Source organism: Halichoeres trimaculatus, unplaced genomic scaffold (genome assembly GCF_033239565.1).
Source record: "Halichoeres trimaculatus isolate MK-OKI-2021-1 unplaced genomic scaffold, fHalTri1.1 fHalTri1_scaffold_2, whole genome shotgun sequence".
Classification (NCBI taxonomy): Eukaryota; Metazoa; Chordata; class Actinopteri; order Labriformes; family Labridae; genus Halichoeres; species Halichoeres trimaculatus.
The window spans coordinates 5,529,959-5,549,218 of record NW_027437180.1 but is presented as its reverse complement, the minus strand read 5'-3'; the positions used below and the strand labels follow the sequence as shown (position 1 = coordinate 5,549,218).

General features: G+C 40.5%; 1 protein-coding gene across 1 annotated transcript in view; it reads left to right on the top strand.

The window, feature by feature from the left end:
* The first annotated feature begins 250 nt into the window (after window positions 1-250).
* Window positions 251-19,260, top strand: part of frmpd1a (FERM and PDZ domain containing 1a) — a 73,997-nt gene continuing 54,987 nt past the window's right edge. The window contains exon 1 of the mRNA XM_074665407.1: window positions 251-531. The gene's annotated coding sequence lies outside the window, so the exon portion shown is untranslated. The remainder of the gene's footprint in view (window positions 532-19,260) is intronic.

Here is a 19,260-nt window from a genome sequence, read left to right as displayed (position 1 = left end):
TCCGGGCTGTTTAGCTGTTTACGGGAGCGAACATTAGCACGCGCTCAATCACACACGCTGACACCAACAGAGAAAAGATGCAGGTGTGTAAACAATAGTGTGCTCCATTCGACTGTCACCAGTATTAAAATAGTGTGTGTGTGTGTGTGTGTGTGTGTGTGTGTAGGTGTGTGTGTGTGTGTGTGTGTGTGTGTGTTACACACAGAGGAATAGAGGGAGCGAAAGAGTGAGAGAGAGAGTTGAGTGAGAGAAGATTACTGTCGCTTAAGCCGCGTGCGCCTCCCTCGTCTACCGACGCCTCGCGCGCTCACCTGCTCTGGGACTTACTCAAACGCAGCCTTTTTGATGTAAACCTCGAGCCGTCCTGATCACGCTGCCTTCACTCCAACTGATATGGATTAACTGATTCCCCCGTGTCTGTGGAAGGTGCGGCTTTTTGCGGCGCTTTTCGAAGTTGTTCCTCATCCAGGACGGTCGGGACGGCTTGCCCTGCGCTCAGGAGAGGATTAGAGAGGAGAAACCTGCCACTCGGTAAGGTCTTTAAACGATATTAGCCTACTATTCAGCCAAACAGACTCTGATACAACTAGCTATAACGTGCCAAAAATAGATTTCTGTCTACAGAAACAAACAGTGTGCGTTCCCATCCCGTGCCTCCTCATTGCAAGCTAGCGTTTTCTTGGGTGATGCCTTAACGGAACAAACGCCTGGTCTGATCACCTTATGTTCAAACCACGTTTCAAAAGCCCTACCATGTAACAAGAAGTCGTTTGAGAAATAACAGAAAGACTTTTCTTTCTTGAAGTGTTTTATCCCGGGAGGAGGAAGCAAGGTGAAAGTTAGCCCTGACTCAGGACTTAACCTTTTTAAATCCACTAAGACGTCTGATAAAGAAGGGCGCACATGGAGGAGAGGAGACAGAATGGTGACTTTTAAGCTTACTGAAGAGATGTGGGGAGGAGGGGGTTCATAGGCAGGACTGGGCGGTACCAGGAGTGTGGTCCTCATGCTCTAAATGTTTCACTTAAGTCAGTGTAGATACAAACAGACTGAGGCATTCCCTGCCCCCCTTTTAGAGCAAATGACTCAGTCATTTTCCATATCCAACCACTGCTTAAGAATTGATGAACAGACTAACAGAGTGTTGTCTGTTTGAAATCAAAATGTGTTTTACAAATGCATCGCTGCAGCCAGAAACATGCACATACACACAGCAGTGTATGTGTGCACACAGACACAGCACAAACTCTACTGTATGCATAGATGATGCTCCAGATATTCTGCTGCATCATGCATCATCTTCCTGACTCCACTCCACTGTAACATGTTAATAAGTGCCTCACTCTTCCTCTGTGCATGTGACTTCACTCCGTCTGCTTGTTGGCTGTCCTGCTTGTTGTGTTCAGTGCACACATGTATCTTTGTATACTGAAAAAGACATGAATACAAAGACACTCTGCATGACAGTCAGTGCAAAATTGAAACAGAGGAAGAATATGAGGCCGACTGAGCTCTGAAGGCCTTCCCTGGCTTTACTAATTTATGATGTTATTTTTAGGCTCAGCTACATTTTTGATGCTTCGTATTTGTCAAGTTTAATACTGAGCGAAAACTTGGGGTGTGTCTGTCATCCTCTTAGTGGGGAAGCTGCACACAAACACACAGCTCTGCACACACACACAGATCCATGTGGGGACCAGAATTATTTATAATGACAATAAGACTACATGGTATGGTACATTTTATAGCACATAAACTTTTTTGGTATTTTATTTTATGTCTGGTTGCTTCTAAAACCTGTATACTGTTGAAAGTTAATCCTCTTTACAAGGCTTCTTGAAACATTCCAGAATCTGATGTTTCAAAGCTTCTCTTACTGTGTTATATGTGGCGCTAAGGTCATTCAGAACCTCAAAAGGTTAGGAAGCATGGCTCTGATAAGGTCTAAAAGGTTTTAGTTAGACCGTATTGACTGGACTTTTTGGCTGTTTGGCTCCAATCTGTACCTCCTGATTAAAGAGTTTCCACCACCAGCAGAAATAGTTCAATAAGCGCTTTTAGGGCAGTAGACCCATCAGAGGCAATCCATCATTTTTTAATGGATAGAGACAGACGATCCTCTGAGCCCAGCATACCTCAAGACAATGAATTCTGATTCTCTGTGTATGTAAACTTAACCTGTTCATCCCTAAGCCCGTTTAGAGTCTCCTGTCCTGATAATGACATGTTCAGAATGAATAGAGTGTATTTTTGAAATTATAACCTCTGTGTGAATTATCCTGGTACAGAGATGTTCACAAGCCTTTTTTTTGCATGTCCAAGTCAAGTCCCAAGTCTTAGGTCACAAGTCTGAGTCAAGTCTCAAGTCTCAGAAATAACTCTCATGAGCTTTAGTCATCCGCTGCTATTTGGTCTACTAAGAATGCTGCACAGCTATATCTATGAAAAGTAATCAAAGCATTAACTGTACTATTATCACTCCTATCTGTTAGCATACAGTGTTAGTGGTGATTAGTTGTTAATTTTATGACCCTATTCAGGTGAGTTTTCAGGTGTCTGATAAAATTTGATGTGGTGGATCCAGGATCTTTGGTCCTGATACTGCAGACTTTGCAGTAGGGATGGGTTCCGAAAAAAGGTACTGTTATAGGTACCGACCTAATTCTGTCAATAGTACCGGGTACTGATTCACATAGAATCAAAAGGTACCATGTTTAGGTACCTAAATACATCTTTGTTAGGGAATGGAAGAGTAGGGTAATTTTCATGCTGGACATGAACACATATACTGAAGAACAAATATGTTAAACAGAAAAAAACAATATATATATATATATATATTAGGGCTGGGCAACGATTAAAACTTTTAATTGAAATTAATCGCATGATTTCCCTGATTAATTGTAATTAATCGCATTGTGAAACTGCCATAACATCTGTCATGCAAACACTAAATCAGTACTTGTTATACAGTAATAGTTAAATCACATATTTAGTGCAAATCAAATTTACAAAATGTAAATACAAAATTAAAGCTTATTGCCACTGTCAGGGCATTAAAGTGATACTCTGGGATGGAACAAGTTAGGTCCTATCACAAGGTTCAGGGCAGAAATCCCCTACAGCAGTGATTTTGTGCAGCAGAAGCCCAGAGCGCTCGCACCAAACACCCGGGGCCATATTTTACTTGACTAAAAACACAAATAAACGAAACCCCTCCGAAAAACTCTGATATGGGTCTGCATTCACGCTTTATTTAGAGAATTTTCAGCTTGTTGCTTTCACACGAAAACACCGCTAAATAAGGCTCTAGTTCTCATCGTGACTCTTCGTCCTGGCAGACTACCTGCGTTTGTTTATATCTGGCACGCCGTGCGCGCGGACTGATACACAAAGCGGCGAGCGCCTTTAAAAGGCAACTCCGTTTTTTTGACACCTGGACCTTATTTATAGGTGTGTGCATGCTCATATACTCACCCAGACAAACATCGTGCAGCTCGGAGTCCTTCAGAAGTTATTTAGATCCAGCTGATTTTAGCCGCACTTAGCGGGGGCCACGGCAAGGGAGCTTCAGCGCGGGACATAATCTCTGCAAAATCGCTCATTTCGGCTATATTTTTTCATCCATCGCTATCTATCGTTATCACAAACACACTCCTCTTCTGTTGCCATAGGCAAACACTGTCCACAAGCGCACCACCAGTTCGCGTTGAGTCGTGGACGTGCTCCTGTTTGTTGTTCTCGAGCCAGCTCTTTGTCTCTCTCCCTCTGCATCCTTCTTTCATGGAGCTCCTCGTCCGTGTACTCAGGCTCAAACCGTTAAGGACAACCGTCAAACTCGAAGTCGTAGTCTGAAGATGGTAGACGAGCTGACTTTATGATAACACTGGCGATGGATGAAAAAATATAGCTGAAATGCCCCTCTTCTCCACGCTTGTTTTGGTTACTCATCGTGTTTTTCCGCCAATTTCACTTCCGCTCAGCGACATTTACAAAATAAAAGCATGTGAGCAACATGCACTAACGTGCCATGAAATATTTAACGGCGTTAATAGATTGACGGGTTAACGCGAATTAACGCGTTAACTTGCCCAGCACTAATATATATATATATATATATATATATATATATATATATATATATATATATATATATATATATATATATATATATATATATGTATATATATATGTATATATATCTGTATTGCCTCTGTCTACCATTATGTAATGTAAGACTACAGAACGGCATTTAAACGTCGTGTTAGTTGCTTTTTTGAGAGATAAACAGAGATAAATGGTACTGTTAATTCACATATCCACCATTATCTAATGTAAGACTATAATGCAGCGTCTTAACGCTGTGTAAGTTGCTCATTGTGTGTTAACAGTTTGACTTTTTTTTCTTCTTACTGTGTTTAAAGTTTGACTTCTTTAATTTAACAGTCTTCTGTCTCTGTCTTGAATCATATTGGTATTATAATAATTTGTTTTCATAAACAGTAAATATTCTGTGTATATCAATGAATCTTTTATTTATATCAGCCAACATATTGGATATTAGTCGATATCTATCGGAAATCGGCTGATATATTGGATATCTTCTTTTTTTTGCCCCCAGTATCAGTATCAGCATTGCCCCCAAAAATCTCATATCGGTCGGGCTCTAGTTCTGTTTGAAGTTTTTAGTAACCAGATGAAATGAAGAATGGTACAGCAGCTGCTGCAGGTCTGCTGCTCATCGACATTTTTGTAATCTGGTGTACAAGTGATACAGCTTTATGCCGCACACACCCGATGCATACAGTAGGGATACAGATTTTTTGACTCCTGATCGGATCTGTTTTTTTCACAATATGTTTCACCGATACCAATCCAATACCAATTAGGGGCTGCACGATTATCGCAATCGCAATCGCAATGTCAGCACACGCAATTACGTAATTGCAAAAGAGGTTATTGCAATCGCAATCACAATGTCAGCACATGCAATTCAGATTTTTCTCCATGATAACCAAGCAAGTCTGTAGACTCATCATGACACAACTTTTTTTATTAAATCGCAAGCACAATCGCAATCGCAATATTGTCCACCTAATCGCAAATCGCACCTTTTCCCCAAATCGTGCAGCACTAATACCAATCCATTACCCTTTCCCGATAAATCCCATTGGGTGATTCCATTATAAATAAGAAACTATATTTGTTGTATTGAAGTGATTGAAATGTATCTGATCAGGACATCCCTAGCATAAAGTGGTTACCATGGTTACCATGAAAAAACAGAAGGAATCACATTCAGCTCGACTGCGTTTCCCCAATCTTAATTTGCCCCCCAAAAAACATAATTATTGTTCACGAGTCCCAAAACACAAGTCAGGGTCAAGTCTGGAGTCCATTTAGCATGAGTCCAAGTAAAGTCTTAAGTGTCCTTGTGCCTGACCTGAGTGTGACTAAAGTTAGAGTTGCAAACTAGAATCCCCATCTCTGTCTTGGTATCACAGTAAAGAAAACACTTTGTGATTTCACCAGAAGAGTAGGCATCACTATAGATGGCACAATTTGGTACAGTTGTGCCATGTAGGGTATCCTAAATAACAAGTTGCACATTCACTATATTTTATTTATAAATTTCCATGGGTCTAAAAAACATAATCTTATTTTTGAGAGAGAAAATAGAAAAGAAAAGAATACCCCAAGATTTGTTCATCATCTGCATCATAGATATCCACACAGAGGGATTATGCTTGACTCCAACGGATACAGTCACTTCAGTGGTGACATATTTAAAAACCTTCTTTGGAATAGAAACCTACATTGACACTAGCATTTGAGTCTCTCTTCCTCAAAATTAACTAAATAAACTAACAAAGTAAAACAGACTCTGTCAGCAGAAACTAATGGCCCAGCATCTCTGCTTTTTCTCTGTTAATGTTAGTAGGAATACATGATTGACTGTATAATAAAACCTGTGTTTCCACTTTGGGTTGGGGTGAAACTAAAACTTCTGCACAGACACGTAGACAAACAGGAGCTCCTGGTGTCCAAATTACAAAAATACTGACAATTATGTGATTTATCACATATAGAGCACTATGATAACTGCGTGAACAACATGTTGCATGCAGAAATCATAACCCGGCGGGCTTTAATAGACCTAACCAACAACTCTAGGATGCCCACCCTTCAGTCACATGACCTGTGGCTCTGATTGGGCAAACTTGTGATCTTTATATCTTCTTAGCGGAGTTGTGTAAAAACTTAACCCTTATACAATGTGTGCAGGTAGACACATGGGCACTATAGACCAAAGTAATATTTTGTAAGAGGCTGTTAACTTATTAAATTTGTGTGTTTGTAGTTTCTGGTACTTCTGGAGCCAGCCTCAAACTGAAACTTCATGAACTGCAGATGAGTTTTTTGTGCATGGGCTTGTGGCTGTATTGCTGCAGAAGTATAGGTCATAAACCTCACCTCACTCATTATTCCACAAGGAAAATAGGTTGTACTATAAATTTTCATGTTTCACTAAACATGTTTTTACTGGGAGACATAGTTCTTGTCATGCTGATTTTTGACACCTTATTTTTCTGACTGTTCAAATTAGTTATTTCATTAAAAAAGCATTCACAAGACCCTCAATTCATTCAGCTGTGGGACAAATCTTTGTTCCAAGAATTGACAAATGTAAATTAATATGAAAGTAGCCATTATTTGAATTTTAACTCCAGCTAGTGACAGATTGTGGTATTTACAGCTGAAATACATCAGATGTATCTCCAGTCCGTCTCCGTCATGGATCAGACAGGTTTCCTTTCAAGTCACTGTGTCAACTCACACTGGAGCCACTGTCTGATGCTGAAGCTGTGACATGTCAGTTCACTGTAGGAAAGACTGAGCGGGACAGGAAGTGGAGCATGGTAGCTCCCTAAAAACACCTAGTGACTTACAAAATAAAACAAACCGTGTCAAAACCAGATCTTATTTAGCTTGAGTACAACAAAAAAACAAACATGATGAGCGAAGTCAGACCAGGAGTCAACAGGTTCGAGGTTTTACAGCCCAACAGGAATGTGGAGAAAGTTATCAATGGAGTGACGAGCGTTTTGCCAGATGACCGGTGTCTTCATACAACGGAGTGGAGCTGGACTGCAGACGTATCTTGTTGTATTTGAGCTGTTAGACTCAACCAAGAGGCAACCTCCGGTCTAAGAACATCAGACAATGCTGAATTGCTGAAATCTGCTGTTTCTTGAGTGTCCCTTTGAGGCTTCTCCAGAAGTACCAGAAGTCACATACACACTATGCCAAAAACAGACGTTTTCAATGCAGAAATTTACCTATATACAGCCTGGTATATAGGGGGGTGAATTTTTTCTAAGTTGGCCGCTCAGAGGATATTAAGATAGCAAGCTTGCCCAATCAGGGGCACAGCTCAGCTCACATGACTGATGAGCACCCTATAGCTGTACTCTAAGCCCTTGCCACTTCTAATATGGCCGCGATAGCCGATTTGCTTCAAAAATCTGCTTCAGAAACAGACTGGTGATGTCGGGAGACCATGTCCATTAATTTTACTGTCTATAAACTCAACATATGAGTAGTGTTTTGAGCAGTGGCAGCTGCTTGTCAGTCAAGGAAGGGAAGCTCATTTTTTCCAGCCTACATCATAAATTTGTTTACTTATTTAAACGTAAATTCTACCCTCCGTGCCAGCTTGCTAGCAGCTGGAGCTGATATGTGAGACTATGACAGGCTGTAGAGAAGCTCCACAGCTGTAGCTGTAGCTGCTTATTGGTGAAAAGAGAGAGAATCTTTAAACACAACGCTTGTTATTTAAAAAAAAAGTAAACTCACTGGGGATCGATAAAGCCCCCGGATCAGTTCAGAACAGCTGAATGTACAACTCAGAGGATGCTCCGGTGGAAGGTTGTTGACTGGCTCATTTCACTGTCAGTCAAAAAGGGATTGGACCTCAGACAGATCATCCAATCATCCTGCAGAAGCCCAGTGTCCAGGCTAGCCCACTGCCTCATAGACCCCCAGAGATGCTGAGCGTCCGATAGGCGGGACAAAGCCCAGCGTTTATCCAATGACCGTCCAGTTTCCACAGTGGAACAACACACTATACGCTTCCCCGCTGAAGTCAGAAAATGCCCAGTGCCCCCCCAGAGCCCGACTGATATGGGATATTTGGGGGTGATGCCGACACTGATACTGTGGGCAAAAAAAAGCCGATATCCGATATATCGGCTGATATCCGATATATCGGCTGATATCCGATATATCGGCTGATATCCGATATATCGGCTGATATCCGATATATCGGCTGATATCCGATATATCGGCTGATATCCGATATATCGGCTGATATATATAACAGATTCCTTGATATACACAGGATATATACTGTTTATGAACACAAATTATTATAACACCCATATGATTCAAGACAGAGACAGAACACTATCAAATTAAATCAGTCAAACTTTGAACACAGTAAGTAGAAAAAAAAGTCAAACTGTAAACACACAATGAGCAACTTACACAACGTTAAGACGCCGTATCACAGTCTCACATTAGATAATGGTGGACGTGTGAAATAACAGTAGCATTTATCTCAGTTTAAACAACGTTAAAACGCCATTCTGTAGTCTTACATTACATAATGGTGGACGGAGGGGGAGGGGACTGGGGCAGTGTGCAGCCCAACACACAGACACACAGGAACAGGAGCGACAGAATCTCACAGGAGCAAAAATTTTTATAATTGGCTACATTTTGACCAATGTTGATTAATCGGTGACAGGCATAATCGGGCTCTACCCCACACACACACACTCTAAATTCTCCATAGGTGTGAGTGTGCATGTGAATGGTTGTCTGTCCATGTGTGTCAGCCCTGTGATTGGTTCAGGGTGTACCTTGCCTCTCGCCCAATAACAGCTGGGATAGGCTCCAGCCACCTGCAACCCTGAACAGGATAAGCGGTTCAGTAAATGAATGAATGAATGAATGAATGAATGAATGAATGAATCATATCATATCATATCATATCATTTCATATCATATCATATCATATCATATCATATCATATCATATCATTTCATATCAGACAGTTGAATAAATCTGAATGAATTATTGTACTGGAACTGAAAATATGTAACTACATAAAGTTTGGTATAAAATGGAAGGTTTGCTAAACTTAACCTGTTTGAGATTTGCCCCTTTGTCTTGCAAATTTAAAAATACAACTGAAAGATCTGCTTAAATCATTATACTGATGTCATTTTATGCACCAAATGGTTGAATCCAACACTTATAGTGATTTCGAAGAGAAATCAGAATATCAAGATATTTATTGTGTATCATGATACAGCCAAAAAAATTCAGAGAAATTAGTTTTTGGCCATATCGTGCAGTCCCAGCTTAATGTAATGAAAATATCACTTATTTGCCTAATAAATTCATGTAACATGGCTTTGGCTGTTGACATATCTCAAATCATGCTGAATTATCCAAATCCAAATCCAAATCCACTTTATTTATATAGCACATTTTAAAAACAGACAAACGTCTCCAAAGTGCTGTACAAAAGCAAAAACCATAAAATAAATAAAACATTAAAAAAAATAAAAACATGAATTAAAATGATAAATAAGATAAAATAAATTAAAAGACACAGAGGACCACACAACTCACGCGGTGTTAAAAGCCAGAGAATAAAAGTGGGCCTTGAGACGAGACTTAAAACAGTTCACTGTGGGGGCCATTCGGATGTGGAGGGGCAAAGCGTTCCAGAGTTATGACCTTCAATTATGAATTATGACCTTCAATATGTAATTCATGTGACGACCAGCAGGGGTGATTAAATTTAATCATTTATTCAACTTAACACCTGCACTGTTAGTAGTTTCCAACGGCAACCTAAGTATCTGATGTCACATCTGTATGAACAACCTGACAGCTAGCAAAACGGCTTAAGGTCCACAGGATGACATGGACTGATTATACTTGTGTTATTTTCAGTGATGCTATGATTGTCCTCAAAACATTTATTACTATATGAACTATATACAGGAACACCTTGGTATTACCTTGTATCTTGTTTTCGTATTTGCTGTAAACACTCATCAGTGAAGTCAAGGTGAAAGATAAATGTGCTCTCTGAACCGGAGCCAGAGTTCTGTTATGAACCAAATCGCTCATTAGACTCTGCAACATAATGTGAAATATATGAGCAGTAAATATTAAACAAACACTTGTGCTATTCTCTGCTGTTGTTGTTCTGAGTTAACAGAATACCTTTAAGTTAATTCCATGCAGGATTAATCCCGCCAACATGCGTGTTGAAACAGACACACACCTGTAAACTTACACAGCCAGTCTCTCATAGCCTGTGTTGATTAGATCAGAAGTGTTTACCTGAAGAGGTCTGTGGGTTACCAGGACAGTTTGTGTGAGGGCTTGTATGTCGATGCCTGGCAGCGATGTGAGCCTCTAATTGGATCTGGTCCCCTCTCAGCTCCCTACAGGGTGTGAACGTATACAGTTACATTCAGGTGAAGAGAAGAACGGACAGGAGGGAAATATAACGAACATCACAGAGTTAAAGATGCATGCTGTGAAAAACAGGCTGATTTGGTTTCACCCTTACATTGATTGTTTTGCACTGTGTTGTTGTCAGCAGCAGAGCCAGGGGTGGACATAAAATCTAATTCACCAGTTACTGTGGCCACTCTGAAATGCTGAAACCTTTTTTGCTATTTGCCCTCTCAGAAGAGGCATATTTGTTAATCTACTGCTAAGGTTTTGTTTTAGTGACAATCACTTCTTTGTAAATTTAGGTGAAGATAGGCCTGTCACGATAACAACTTTTGCTTGACGATAATTTTCCAAAATATTATTGCCGATAAACAATATTATTGTCGATATTATTTGTTTGTTTTTTTTTTCCATTTTTTCATTGATGTAATTATGATAAATGGGATAATAAAGTGAGTACACCATATCAAAAGCAAGAAACTTTAATTTATTTAGAGTATTTAACTACAAGTAAAAGGTCAGGATCTGTTAAATTAAATAAATTAAACAAAAAATATAATACATTTAACAAACAAGAAAGAGAAAAAATACAATGAAAATGAAATGGACTCTCTTTCAGAAAAAAATACATGTCAATGAAAATAATTAATACTAATCAAAAACAATAAAACATAGACCCTGTCTCTAAAGAAAAAAACAAAACTCCAAAAAAATAAAAAAACAACAATAAAAACCTTAGCCTAAATAAAAGGGAGTTTATACAGTTCCTGAATTGTTTGTAACATGTACTTTTTCCCAGTCAATCTGTACTGTCTGTCAAACATTTTGAACATTTCTGGCTTTCAACCGTATTGAAGGGCTGCATTTCTTTGGCAATGTAGCTGTCTTTGAGCGTCCACCATTTGGCGCTTTTATTTCTGTTTACTTTGCCGACCAAAAGCCTCAGTAAAAGCAGATTGTCAAAGAACAAGGCTCCGTTGCACCTCCCCTTCTTCTTCTTCGTCGCCACTATTTTCAAACAAATGCGACATATCAGCTCGTTGGTGTTCATGAGCTCACACTTTGTTCATTCTGATAAAAAAACAAAATATTCCCACACTGGGACTGTGGCAGGCGGCTTAAGAACCGTATCTTTCGTGCCATCACTCATATTAGCGTGCGTTTCCTCCTTACCCCTCAGGACGCTCGCTTCAGCTCTCTGAGTGTAGGCGCAAGCAGCCCCGTCTTCACCCCAAAGATCGCATTTTTGACAGATGCTCACTCCCCTATAAATCTGCTAAATCCGCTTTAGAACCTTTGCACCCCGATGTTAGGAAAGCTAGACCTAGTGAGCCATCTTCTCATTCAGCCTCTTTGGTGGAAAGAGAGGAGGAAAACAAACATGCATGCACGTGTCAGTTTATCAAGGCTGGCAAACTTACCGAGGACATTCTTATTTATTGTTCGGTTAATTGATTTATTGATTATCGTGACAGGTCTAGGTGTAGAATTTTATTTTCTTGGTACCTTCAATAATTATTTTGAACAGAAATCTGTTTGACACATTAAAAGGTGGATTCAAATCTGCTGCTCTGTTGAGTCACCTTTTTTTGAAAATGTTACATTTTTGGGCTTTTACATTTTTTTCTGAGTGGACCGCTTCAGCCATGAGAAAAAAAAAAAAGCTTTAGTGTCGTAAAACGGTGCTACCTCCGCTGCAGAGCCACAGCTCGCCACTTAGTGTATCAGTCCGCGCACGCGGCTTACCAGATATAAACAAATGGAGGTAGTCTGCCAGGACGAAGAGACACGATGAGAACTAGAGCCTTATTTAGCGGTGTTTTTGTGTGAAAGTAACGCGCTGAAAATTCTCTAGATAAAGCGTAAATGCAGACCAATATCAGATTTTTTTGGTGGGAGTCCGTTTATTTGTGTTTTTGGTCAAGTAAAATATGGCCCCGTCTGAGTGCAGAGGAAACCTGCAGAGGAGCAGGGAGGGGGTGTTTGGTGTGAGCTCTCTGGGCTTCTGCTGCACAAAAACACTGCTGTAGGGGTAATTTCTGCCCTAAACCTTGTGATAGGACCCAACCTGTTCCATCCTGGAGTATCACTTTAAGAGTTAAGAGCTATAAACAAGACTATATCTATCAAAGCAATCAATATATCAGTCAATTAATGTTCAAATTTCAAGGAGATGTGATCAGTGGCAACAGCCTCAAAATAATACCACAATATTTTAAGCAAATTTGTGGGAACAATATTTATGACGATATGGGAGGAAAGAAATGACCAACCTATTATTAGTGGTTGCTGCTTCTAAATAATAGCATTTTTATTGCACACACAGTATGGAAGCCACTTTTCCAGTCATTAACTACTACTACACAAGCTTGAAATGAAGGTCAGATCCAGGGGAAATATAACATTTTGGAGGAGTAAAAGTTAATCTTGCAGGAGAAAAACTTAATAATTCTATACGACACAACACATTCTTTCTATAAGGACACCAACAGAAAGGAGAAGGCATGGACTGAAGGAGCTGAAGTTTTGGGAGGAGATGAGCTTAACATGCTAATTAATTACCATGGAAGTACGTTGTCATGGTGGGATTCATGCAGGAACATGTGGTTCTCCTGTGATCTTATGATCTCGGGTATCCAGCTTCTATGGGTGCTGACCTGGGCTGTGCAACATGGTGCTCCAGAGACGCATCCAGTATGAATCGGCACCCGGCAAATATCCTTGTAAGTGTGCTGCACGGCGCTCACGCTTTATGTCTGAGTTACGGGTAATACGTACTAGGGGTTTAACAGAATAATCGAATATTCACATATTCGACTACCAAAACCACTATTCGACGCTTGGCGTGATAGTCGAGTATTCGTCTTTCTTTCTTTTTTTTCTTCTAAAAGCCGGGTGCTGTAATGAAGCAGTGAAACAGCATCTACAGTAATGATCCACCGTAGATATGCAGCTGGGGGCGCTGTGTTAACATGTAAGGCACGCCAAGCAGCAGACAGGAGACGAAAACAAAGAGGAGAAGACTAAAAGTAACATGCTTACACAGTCTATGGTAACATGGCAGAGGCGGCTGTCACGACTCAATTGCAAGTATCCAAGGTTTGTAAATACTTCACCAAAACAGATAAGACCGTTGGCTGCAATATATGCAAGGCTACCCTAAAGTACCATGGCAGTACAACTTCAATGCATAACCATTTGAAGCTACACCCAGTTATGGCTAGCAGCTCCAGCAGCAGCGACGTGGATGCCCTTGTTTTCTTGAACGCAAATCAGTTGCGCAAGAATAGGATTATTAAAGAGGAGGACTTTGACGAGAGTGAATAATTGTTAAGCAGGCACAGGCTGATAGCCCACTGGATTAAACTAGCCTATGTTTGTTTGTTTTTTTGCATTTTTGGTTATGACGTTGTACTGTGGTGAGTTTCTGTTCAGTTCTGCCTAAACAACAATGTGGGTAAAATGTGTCATTACAATTAACAGCGTCTCTAAACTTTATACACCCTTGGCTTTATGGTTATTAATGGAGGCAACACCATGTTGCCATGAGCATGGGGGGGGGTGATTCGACTATAGTCGACTTTTGGGAAGTACTAATACTAATACTAAAATGCAGTATTCGTCAATGCCCTAATACGTACGACTAGGGCTGACCGATTTTAAGAAAAGATTGAATTGCGATTTTTCTGGCAGATATTGTGATTTCAATTCGATTCACGACTTTCTTCAAATCAAGCTTTGGGATATTCACATGTAGGGCTGAACGATTTTAGGAAAAGATCTAATTTTTCTGGCAGATATTGCAATTCACTATTTTTTAATCATCAGTAGTGATGATAAATAATCTGTTTTCATCAACTTCTACTCCTAAACAGAGGCTTTGTGTTGTTGACCTGCTTACCAGCACTTTTAACATATAGATTGTCTACAAATTTGTAAAACAGAATGTGTATAATACTTGACACAACAGATCCTGAGTCAGTCAGGAGCGCTGCAAAAAATTGCTGCTTTGGCGATCTCAAAATTGCATTGTCTGAAATTGCGATTTCGATCTGAAAACGATAAATTGTTCAGCCCTACGTACGACTTGACCTCATGTTCGTCATAGAGGCAAAAAATCCACTGATAATAATGTAGCTTTCACGACCTCCTCATGTGTCTTCATAGCCTGGTTGTATTTGGCCGTGTGTTTTAGCTTTAGGTGGAGGAACATGCCACCCTTCGCAGTAATAGTTCTCCTGCACATTTTGCATTAAATGTGTTTTGCTGCGTGTCTGATCTTTGGTCAGCTTAACCACCTCCACATCACTGAGGGAGCTCCTCTTTCAGGTACTAAATCCTCATGTAAGTACAAAGTTGATGCTGCCGTGCTACTTTTGCTCTCGTGTCAGACTTCATTGTGCACTGTAATTATCACAAAATGACTCATTTTTATTGTCAAAAAAATATTCCAATATTATGGTAGAGAATATGATATGGCATACCCCTGGTACCCTTTGTAAGTTTAACGATTTAAACAAAGTCAGGCCAAAATTTGCACCAATAAGAAAGTTAGCACTGGGAGGGAGAAATTTACATCAGAAAAGCAGATTAAACAATAGGCCTCGGCTTTGGTTTACCTAGCTTTTTTTGAGGGGGTATATCATTTGGAAAGCTCTATAGTCAAATCCATACCAAGTGTTGCATAATGTCTTCAGAAAGCCAAGCACTGTAATGTGTGTTCAGGGTGTGTAATATACAGATGCTTCAACAAAACCTGGCTTTGTTTGCATTTTCAACCTTCCAAGCAAGCTTTTGGGGAAACTGAAGCATTTGGAGGGATCCTGTGAGGGCCTTCAAAAGTCAGACAAACTCCAATCCTTGTGCAGGTGGCTGGTTAGTTCAGGTCATTGACTTTATTCAAAAGATTAAAGGTTTGCCCCCAATTTCCTCCTTTTAAAAAAAATATGAAGCTTAATTACAGCCACAGTAGGTGCTGTCACAATGTGGCATATTTTGGTGCCTGGGTGTAGGATGACTGATGGTCTTAACAGTGAAGAAAGCAGACATTAAACCCCCGTGAAATGCCAAAGATCCTGGAGACTTCCACAGTTATTGAGATTTCATTTAATCTTATTTAATGTGTCTGTTTGTGTCATTTACTGTTCCCCCTCTACTTTGCTAACTCCATTTATCAGTGGAGCTATAAATCTCAGTCACGGTGTCACAACCAAGGGGCAGCATCTGGTTTAGAAAAATGAAGCCTATGTGGAAGTTAAGTTTTTGACCAATCAGAAGGGGTCTGTTATGTTTTTTCCTTCCTCCATTGTGCTGATGGTTTGCAATGAGATACTTTGAGAAGTAATATGAGTCGTATCAAAGAGGGGTAAGTAAGGACATGGGCTGGAGCGGGGCTAAAGTTCCCTCACAGACATTTCTCTAATGTTGCTCGTGAAACAGCAGCTCCCTGTTACAGTGGACTCAAAAGGGTAAACATGACCTCAGATACAAAATCTGTCTTTCACATTAAAAACAAGAATAATTTATCCCTTGTTCCAACACTAACCAATTCACTTCCACTGGACAAGAGGTTGAATTAACCATAGAGAACACTTTCTAGGCTTTGAACCCTGAAATGGGATCTTGCTCGAGTCTTGCAGAGTCATTGGTTTTTTGGTTTCTCAAACAGTGTTTGTGTCTTCCTTCATCTGGAAGGCTGTGCCTGAAGACATGATTCTGTATTAGAGAGGCAAATAAAGGTAAAAAAAGAGAGACCAAGGCCAGGCTTTGCTCTGCTCTGCTCTGTGAGTAACAACATTTTAAATTAAACTTGAGCTCCTCTTCTGTTTAGGTATCAGCAAATGACTTCTGCTTGTGCTGCAAATAAATGAAGATCAATAGGAAGGGGGGCTGTATGGAACGATGACCAATCTTCATTTTAGCTTGAAGTATTGGCATGAAAAAATAACAGCCTTTGGATTTTGACAGAAGGTTCATGTAAGAAAGCTGCTGGGTAAATCTAGACACTGTTAACAATGACCTGTCAGCTAGGTCTGGAGCACCAAATGAAAGGATTTTTACTGTATTATTATTACATTATTTATTTAAATGGCTTTTTGAGGGTCTGAGTATGCGCCCAGCTCCTGAAACTTTGTAGGGACACCTGTTGAAATAAAAGACTTTAAAATAGGAATGCACTGATACTGATCGGTGGTATTAGTGTATTAGTTGGTGCCCCTCAAAGCTGGATCGGTATCAGTGGGAAGGGGCCAATACATGGTGCCTATTCAGGCTACCAGCTCTATGCTTTTTTTTCATCAGTGCTCTCGGCTACTTGATTTAAAAAATTAACTCTGATGCACTTTCTTTGTTTTTTGCTGCATTACCAGTCCACAGTAGTGCTGCACGATTTGGGGAAAAGGTGCGATTTGCGATTAGGTGGACAATATTGCGATTGCGATTGTGCTTGCGATTTAATAAAAAAAGTTGTGTCATAATGAAACTACAGACTTGCTTGGTTATCATGGAGAAAAATCTGAATTGCATGTGCTGACATTGCAATTGCGATTGCAATATCCCCTTTTGCGATTACATAATTGCATGTGCTGACATTGCGATTGCGATTGCGATTGCGATTGCGATAATTGTGCAGCCCTAGTCCACAGGGTATAAAAGTTTGCAATTGAAGAGAACTTATTTTCATTCTGGTTGTGGAAAAGATGTTTGTCTATTTGAGAAGGGTCAAATATAATTGTTGTGAATCAAGCAGAGAAAACATCTAGGGAGATTGCAGAAACTACTAAAATTGGGTTAAGAACTATTCAAAACGGACCTATCGTCTTTGAGGACCAATGGAACTATGCTATGGGGTATACACATTGGACTCTGGAGCAGTGGAGGAAGGCCTTGTGGTCCGATGAGTCCAGATTGACCCTGTTCCAGAGTGATGGGCCATCAGGGTAAGAAGAGAGGCAGATGAAGTGATCACTCATCATGCCGAGTGCCTTCTGTCCAAGCCTGAGGGGGCAGTCTTATGATCTGGGGTTGCTGCAGTTGGTCAGGTCTAGGTTCAGCAACAGTCTGTGCTCAAAGAATGAGGTCAGCTGACTACCTGAATATACTGAATGACCAGGTTATTCCATCAATGGGTTTTTCTTCACTGATGGCACGGCCATATTCCAATATAACAATGCCAGGATTCATCAGGCTCAGATTGTGAAAGAGTGGTTCAGGGAGCATGAGACATAATTTCTACACATAGATTGGCCCCCACAGAGTCCAGACCTTAACCCCATTGAGAATCTTTGGGATGTGCTGGAGAAGGCTTTTTGACCCTTTTTTGGTGGTGACTTTTTCTTTGGCCAGGCACTGTATATATTAACTTCAGAAATTCATTATACTTATTTTTGACTTTTACCCAAAACATTATCAGTTTTGTTCTACAGTAGGGCATGCAGGTTTTATTTAACACTGGTATCAGATATCGGTATCGGTATTGGTATTGGTCGATATCCAAAGCCCAGGTATCAGTACCAGTATTAGAACTAGAAAAGTTGGATCGATGCATCCCTATTTAAAAGGTTTGGGACATGACCTTGTTAAATTTTCTCAAGTTGGAGCATGCTTTAGGGGCAGGATCCCTTAAAATGATTTCAGTTACAAAGATGATCTCTTGTACACACATTCAGGTCCTTGAGACCAAAGGAAGAAATCTCTGTTAGATAAAGACTGGAAGTGGAAAAACTGGTGTTTATGTTTTCAGTAGCCTCAAGCTCATCCTCCAGGACTGATGCTGTGACATTGGTGACATTGGTGACAGCTGGCATGGAGTCAGGCCCTGAGACAATCATGGTTTGAACAACAACAGTAGCTTGGCATACTCTGAGAGAGAGCAGGACCTTCATAGCCAGGGTTTCAGGAGCGTCTTCATCACAGGATGAGGTTTGTTGTAAACTGTGAACAACTCCGCCCTCCAGGGCTGACACTGTGACATTAGAGACAGCTGGCAGGGTAGCATGAGGACATGGAGTTAGACCCTCAGCAGGGTCTGGATCCATGGTTGAAGGGGTCTTGAGAAGTTAGATCTGGAGAAGGTACCTTATGAAGAGTTTTGACTCCAGGAGCCATGTGGAGCATGTCATGTTGTTTTAAGGTTTCCAGAAGCTCAGCAGGAGTCTAGAAACTCAGTGACTATCTTTGGAGGGCTCAGCTGTGCAGACAGAAGCCGTCTGCTTCCCTGGTGTACTCCTGAGCTTTGCTGTGGAGCTGAAGAGTTTTGAAGGCAGCATCATGTTATCTGGAGAGACGAGCAGTCTTCTTTCCTCAGACTCAGCATCTCTCTACAGCATGCTGGGGTTTGCTTACCAAAACAAGCTTGGTCCTTATCAGGACCCTCCAGCTAGGACTCCCACAGCTGCACTTGGATGTCTTCTCATCCCGTGTCTCTTAAGTTTAATCTGTGCATCCTCTTCTCATGTTTTCACCTCCATCCTAGTTTTTAAGGTTATATTTATGGGCTTTTACACTTTTATTTGTAGAGGGAGTGGATCATGAAGAAACAAGATGAGAGAGTGAGAGAATGACATGTAGGAAAGTGGCTTCAGGCCAAGCTGGCACCCTTTTATTATTGATCTTACCACCAGAGATGTGTGATAAGGTACAAATTAAAAGACAGAAAAACAGAACTAAAACTTGTTTTAAAAGACACAGGGCGTCCTGTCCTTTGAGCATCATGTG